Raw genomic sequence first — 6,644 nt, 5'->3', positions numbered from 1 at the left:
ACCACTAGTCCGGGTGGTAAGATGGCGTCGAACGCTCTCGTCCCAGGAGCTAGCAAGCTGTGTTAGGCAGGGGGGCAGTAGCGGGCTGGAGGCGCGTGCTGGGTGATGGCGACCTCTGCTGGACGGGACAAACTCCCGTGCTAGGCTGCCGACTGCCGGTGCTGAGAAGATGTTGACTGCCGGCGCTGACAGGCTGCTGACGGCCGGTGCTGGGTTGACGCGCTTTATAATCTGGTGGCTACCTTAACTGAAGCTACTCTGTGGGTCCTAGACAGCCCTCCTGCTAGCCGAAACATGCAACAACGCACGGTGCCTCTAACCACTAGTTCTCTTCAGGCAACGCTTGCCGGGCACCTCGCTGGAGGGGATAACGTTAACATAAGCCACTTGGATATACCGCTTTCTTCTAGGATAACTCGCTGTATCACTAGGGTTATTCCGTGGGGATATTCAACACGCTACTACGCTTATATTTCTACTATAACCCGTAATATACTCAAGTTCAATACGTTCACCCGCGTGTTCCACTACGGGGCTCTTCCAACGACACGACCATTCAGGTTCACGTCCAACGTCGAAGAGGCTGGTTCTCTCCACTTCCGTTTCAGTTGACTTGCTTCTCCTGGGCGCCTCCCTCTTGCGCTCCGCCTGCCACCGCCACCCCCTGCTGGCACCGCCAACTAGCCCCACAGGAAGAACTGGGTGAATTGAATATGATTCAGTTTAGTGTTTATAATCCATATTCCAGCCGGTGAGAGAAGGAGAAACTCGCGTCATTGTTCAGGAGAATATCAATGGAAACTGGTTGACATGTCTTTGTGCACAAAGGGGAGATAAAAGGCAAGTCACCACTTCTGAATAATAGTCGAATATTCAGGGTGCTACATTTCCCCCCACTTTGAACTTGCTAAGTCCTCTGCAAGTTAATTCAATGGAACACCGGTTAACGCATGCATGAATACGGTCCTTAGACCAACAGTTTCATACATTAGATCGACAGTCGCACACATTAGACCAACAGTTTCACACACTCGTTCATGAATTGTAAACACTGTTCAACAAACACACTCTTCAGCACGTAGTCCTGGCGATACCGAGCGGGTAGCCGACCTCTGGTGCTCCTCTGGGGGCGGGTTGGTTCGACTCCCCCCCGTCCGACTCCGTGTCAGATTCTTCAGTGCCTGTTGGCGGGTCATTGACCACGGCCTCGCCCTCCGGGGGCCATCGGTTGGCCGCCAGCGGCACCCTCTTCGCCCCTCGTCTTTGCCATCCTCTCCCGAGGGGCCCGACTCCACCTCTCCTCCCTCGTCCGGCGCGTCTTCAGCGACAACCCGAGGGGCCCGGGTGGGTTACATGCCCATCTCACCAAGTCCACACATCTTTTTTACTTACAGTTATTGTTATGTTTGAAGACTCAAGGTGTTCCATTAACGAAACCAATTGAACACCACAGATACCACAAATTCTTCTATGAAAGAGAGACATCAAGAGGTTTTGTTTCAGATTTTTATCATCAATTACTAACGTCCTCATATGAAACCCTCCACCTAGACTCCGTCTGGAGGAGGGATATACCAGATCTGGAAAGTGATTTTGATTGGCAAGAAGCCTGGGCAAATGTTCGACTCACATCAAGGAACCCGGACCATCAACAAATCAATCTTAACTATATTCACAGAACATACTTGACTCCTATAAGACTGAAAAAAATGGGTCTTATACAAGACTCCAAATGCTCCTTATGTACAAATGGGGACGAGGGGACATTTATGCACATGTACTGGGACTGCCCACCAGTTAAGATATTCTGGAAAGAGGTGACCCAGCAATTATCAAATCTCTTAACCTGGAATATACCTGTACACCCCTCTGTATTACTGCTGAATGATGTTTTTGAGTGTGCAGTACATCCACAGCTAAAGAGATTGGTTTTATCGGGTATCACAGTGGCTAAAAAGCTGATAGCATCACGATGGTTCCAACCGGAAAAAATTTGCCGAAAGGTCTGGATTATTACATATCTCGATGTGATCTATCAAGAAATATCTACAGCAAGAATTTTGGGTCTCAATGAATCCAAAATGACATTGTGGTTAGAAGTGGTGGAGAAAATAAAAGCTAGCATATAATGGTAATGTCTGGTTAGGAGCGAGGGAAAATGGATGGATTATCCAATGGGGGGTCCGGGAGGGGGGGGTACGAGCTGGAGCATATGTGTGTAGGTTTTTAGATAACAGGTATTAAGGGTATATCCTATATAAGACAATTAACTAAAATGTGATTTCATTGGATGTGCACTGTCAACTAATGCTTGTATATCTTATCGTGTGTTGTCATGTTTGTTTATGTGTTTGTTTAAAAAATAATAAAAAAATTAAATACAAAAAACACTGTTCAACAAACACACTCTTCAGCACGTAGTCCTGGCGATACCGAGCGGGTAGCCGACCTCTGGTGCTCCTCTGGGGGCGGGTTGGTTCGACTCCCCCCCTGTCCGACTCCGTGTCAGATTCTTCAGTGCCTGTTGGCGGGTCATTGACCACGGCCTCGCCCTCCGGGGCCATCGGTTGGCCGCCAGCGGCACCCTCTTCGCCCCTCGTCTTTGCCGTCCTCTCCCGAGGGGCCCGACTCCACCTCTCCTCCCTCGTCCGGCGCGTCTTCAGCGACAACCCGAGGGGCCCGGGTGGGTTACATGCCCTGGGACCCGGTTCCCGAGGACGATAGCCGGCAGGCTCCACGTCTGTCCCAGACGAGCTCCGCGATCGGAAGTTAGGAAGGAACGGGGCTTGAGCTGGTCCCGATGTACAGTCCTCTCCGGGCCCCCTTCTTCGGGCCGGACAACGAACACCGGCGTCCCCTCGTGGCTCGGTGTAACCACCGGATAGGGCGTAGGTTCCCCCCTGGACTTTCGGTCGTGGATCCGCTTCGCTGTGGCTCACGCCCCTCATAAAAAAACCATCCCTGAACCCTACCGTCATAGGCAACTACCGTCCTGTCTCTCTTCTCTCCTTCCTTTCTAAAACACTTGAACGTGCTGTATCCAACCAACTTACTGCTTATCTCTTACAGAATGACCTCCTAGACCCTAATCAGTCAGGCTTCAGAACTGGTCACTCCACAGAGACAGCCCTCATTGCGGTCACAGAGGCACTTCACTTAGCAAAAGCGAAAGGCCTCTCCTCTGTCCTGATTCTCCTAGATCTATCTGCAGCCTTCGACACAGTCAACCACCAGATCCTCCTCGCGGCCCTCGCAGGAATGGGAGTGGCTGGCTCTGCGCTGACATGGTTGTCATCATACCTCAATGACCGCTCCTACCAAGTGTCATGGAGAGGGACCCTGTCGGCCACCCGCCCCCTGCGGACGGGTGTCCCCCAGGGCTCGGTTTTAGGACCCCTTCTCTTCTCCCTCTACACTAAATCACTGGGTAACATTATCACGTCTCATGGCTTCTCCTACCACTGTTATGCCGACGATACTCAACTCTTCCTCTCCTTCCCTCCCTCAGATATCCACGTCTCTGAGCGGATCTCGGCCTGTCTGTCCGACATCTCCGCCTGGATGACGACCAACCACCTCAAACTGAACCTAAGCAAAACAGAATTGCTCCACCTGCCGGCCAAATCCTCCCCCCTGACCGACCTTTCCATCACAGTCGAGAATGCAGCTGTGACCGCGTCCCTGACCGCCAAGAACCTTGGTGTTGTCCTCGACGACCAGTTGAACTTCTCTGCTCACATCGCAGCGACAACCAGAACCTGCCGATTCCTCCTGAGCAACGTCAGAAGGATCCGCCCCTTCCTGACAAAAGAATCCACCCAACTCCTCGTCCAATCAACAGTCATCTCCCGCCTCGACTACTGCAACGCACTGCTCGCTGGCCTCCCGGCCACTGCCACTAAGCCTCTTCAACTCATTCAGAACGCAGCGACCCGCCTGATCTCAAACCTACCGAAGTCGGCCCATGTCACCCCACTTCTTAGGGACCTGCACTGGCTCCCCATTGCTGCACGAATCCGCTTCAAGGCCCTCGACCTAGCATACCGTGCGGCAAAGGGAACTGCTCCCGCCTACCTCCGGTCAATGGTCTCTAACTACACACCCTCAAGACCCCTACGCTCTGCTTCTTTTGGCCGCCTCAGACCTACTCCTATCCAAGCTCCGGGAGGGTCATCAAAGAGAAGTCGCCTATTCTCAGTCCTTGCCCCACAATGGTGGAATGAACTACCCACCCCAGTTAGGACAGCCGAAACACGTCCAATCTTTCGCCGTCTACTAAAGACGCACTTCTTCAACCATTATCTGAAAAAAAAAAAAAAAAAAAAAAATTATCTAACCCTAACTAACCATACTGTCATGCACTTGTCCTAATAAACTAACCTACACTGTAGCACTCAACACTTTGACGAACATTGTTACTCAGCTGATAGAGTTGTGCCCTTCCTGATGGCTTGTCGTACAGAACTTGTAAGTCGCTTTGGATAAAAGCGTCAGCTAAATGACTAAATGTAAATGTAAATCTAAATAGCAATGGGTGGTTCTATGGTTACTTCAGTCACTTATATTATACACCCACACCGTATAGAACCAGGTATTGCCAACCCAAATATAATAGACTTCAATGTGCTTGACTCATTACCCACGTCTAGGTTAGTACCAGTGATAATACCTCTCTAAGGCTTTACTTATATAGTAACGTTACGGTTACCTCCAAGAGGGAAATGGTTAAGTAGATGGGAAAGTAATATTAAAGAACATACACGTTATCACACTCAAAGAAAATGAAAAAGGTGGGCCCACTTTACCAAACAAAAGTCCTATACTAATGCCGGCATGTAATGTTTATGGGGTACCCCTATGAACTGTAGTTAGCAACCATTAGCTTCGCCCGTAGGCCGCGACACACTGTGTACTGTGCAATAGGATCTTGGTCACCGAAGTGCCAGTGTACTCAACCAAGATGGCGGCCTCGCCGCACCACCACTAGTCCGGGTGGTAAGATGGCATCGAACGCTCTTGTCCCAGGAGCTAGCAAGCAAGTAGCGGGCTGGAGGCGCGGGCTGGGTGATGGCGACCTCTGCTGGAGGGGACGAACTCCCGTGCTAGGCTGCCGACTGCCAGTGCTGAGAAGATGTTGACTGCCGGCGCTGACAGGCTGCTGACGGCCGGTGCTGGGTTGACGCGCTGGGGTGGCTACCTTAACTGAAGCTACTCTGTGGGTCCTAGACAGCCCTCCTGCTAGCCGAAACATGCAACAACGCACGGTGCCTCTAACCACCAGTTCTCTTCAGGCAACGCTTGCCGGGCACCTCGCTGGATGGGATCATGTTAACATAAGCCACTTGGATATACTGCTTTCTTCTAGGATAACTCGCTGTATCACTAGGGTTATTCCGTGGGGATATTCAACACGCTACTACGCTTATATTTCTACTATAACCCGTAATATACTCAAGTTCAATACGTTCACCCGCGTGTTCCACTACGGGGCTCTTCCAACGACACGACCATTCAGGTTCACGTCCAACGTCGAAGAGGCTGGTTCTCTCCACTTCCGTTTCAGTTGACTTGCTTCTCCTGGGCGCCTCCCTCTTGCGCTCCGCCTGCCACCGCCGCCCCCTGCTGGCACCGCCAACTAGCCCCACAGGAAGAACTGGGTGAATTGAATATGATTCAGTTTAGTGTTTATAATCCATATTCCAGCCGGTGAGAGAAGGAGAAACTTGCGTCATGGTTCAGGAGAATATCAATGGAAACTGGTTAACATGTCTTTGTGCACAAAGGGGAGATAAAAGGCAAGTCAGCACTTCTGAATAATAGTCGAATATTCAGGGTGCTACATAATGAACACACTATCAGGGCTGTACGCTAAGCTTTTTCACTAGGGGCACACTTGCCCCTAAATGAGAAATTTAGGGGCAAAAAATATTTTTTAGGGGCACATTTTTAAATAACAATTTTACCATTATTTAAAAAATATGTTCCTGCCTCATTACTGTGGTCCTTTTATTTAACATTTAAGTGCGTTTGTTTTCAGGTTTGTATCTTTTATAATGAACCAACCGAGAAAGTGTGTAAATCACTAATAGAACAAAAACAACAAACTGTGTGTGTGTGTGTGCACGCGCTTGTGTAGTGCTCCTTGAATGAGATCACCACAACACACACACCATTGCATTAATCAGGAGGACAAGAAACTCTGCATACATTTGTTTCACAATGAAAAGTGCTTTAGAAATCAAATGAATTATTATTGTAAATAACCCCATGAAAGGTTTATTATTTGTATGGGTAATTACCTGCTTCATATTTGTGATGTTACTGGTTTCAGTGTGTGCCTAAAGTGATCAATGTATTGGGCCGTTTATAGAGATCTATGCCAATTAATGTTTATGTATATCCGGGACTTTTTTTAGTAAGAATTGAGAGGTATTTGTATATGTGACCTTTATTTTGAAAACCGTGTTGCGACGCAACCTTATTTACATTTGCGCTTTTGACAGTGAAATGTTCAGTCCAACTTAGCTCGAAGGAAAGACTAATCAAAAAGGTTTAATTGACCCGTATGAGGCTCTTACGGTAGGACTTTGATTGTTTATAGAAGTGGAATGTAATACTATGCTAAACGAGAAATAAACAGTGAT

Source organism: Notolepis coatsorum, assembly GCF_963971535.1.
Source record: "Notolepis coatsorum genome assembly, chromosome: 13".
Classification (NCBI taxonomy): Eukaryota; Metazoa; Chordata; class Actinopteri; order Aulopiformes; family Paralepididae; genus Notolepis; species Notolepis coatsorum.
This window is presented reverse-complemented; position numbering follows the sequence as displayed.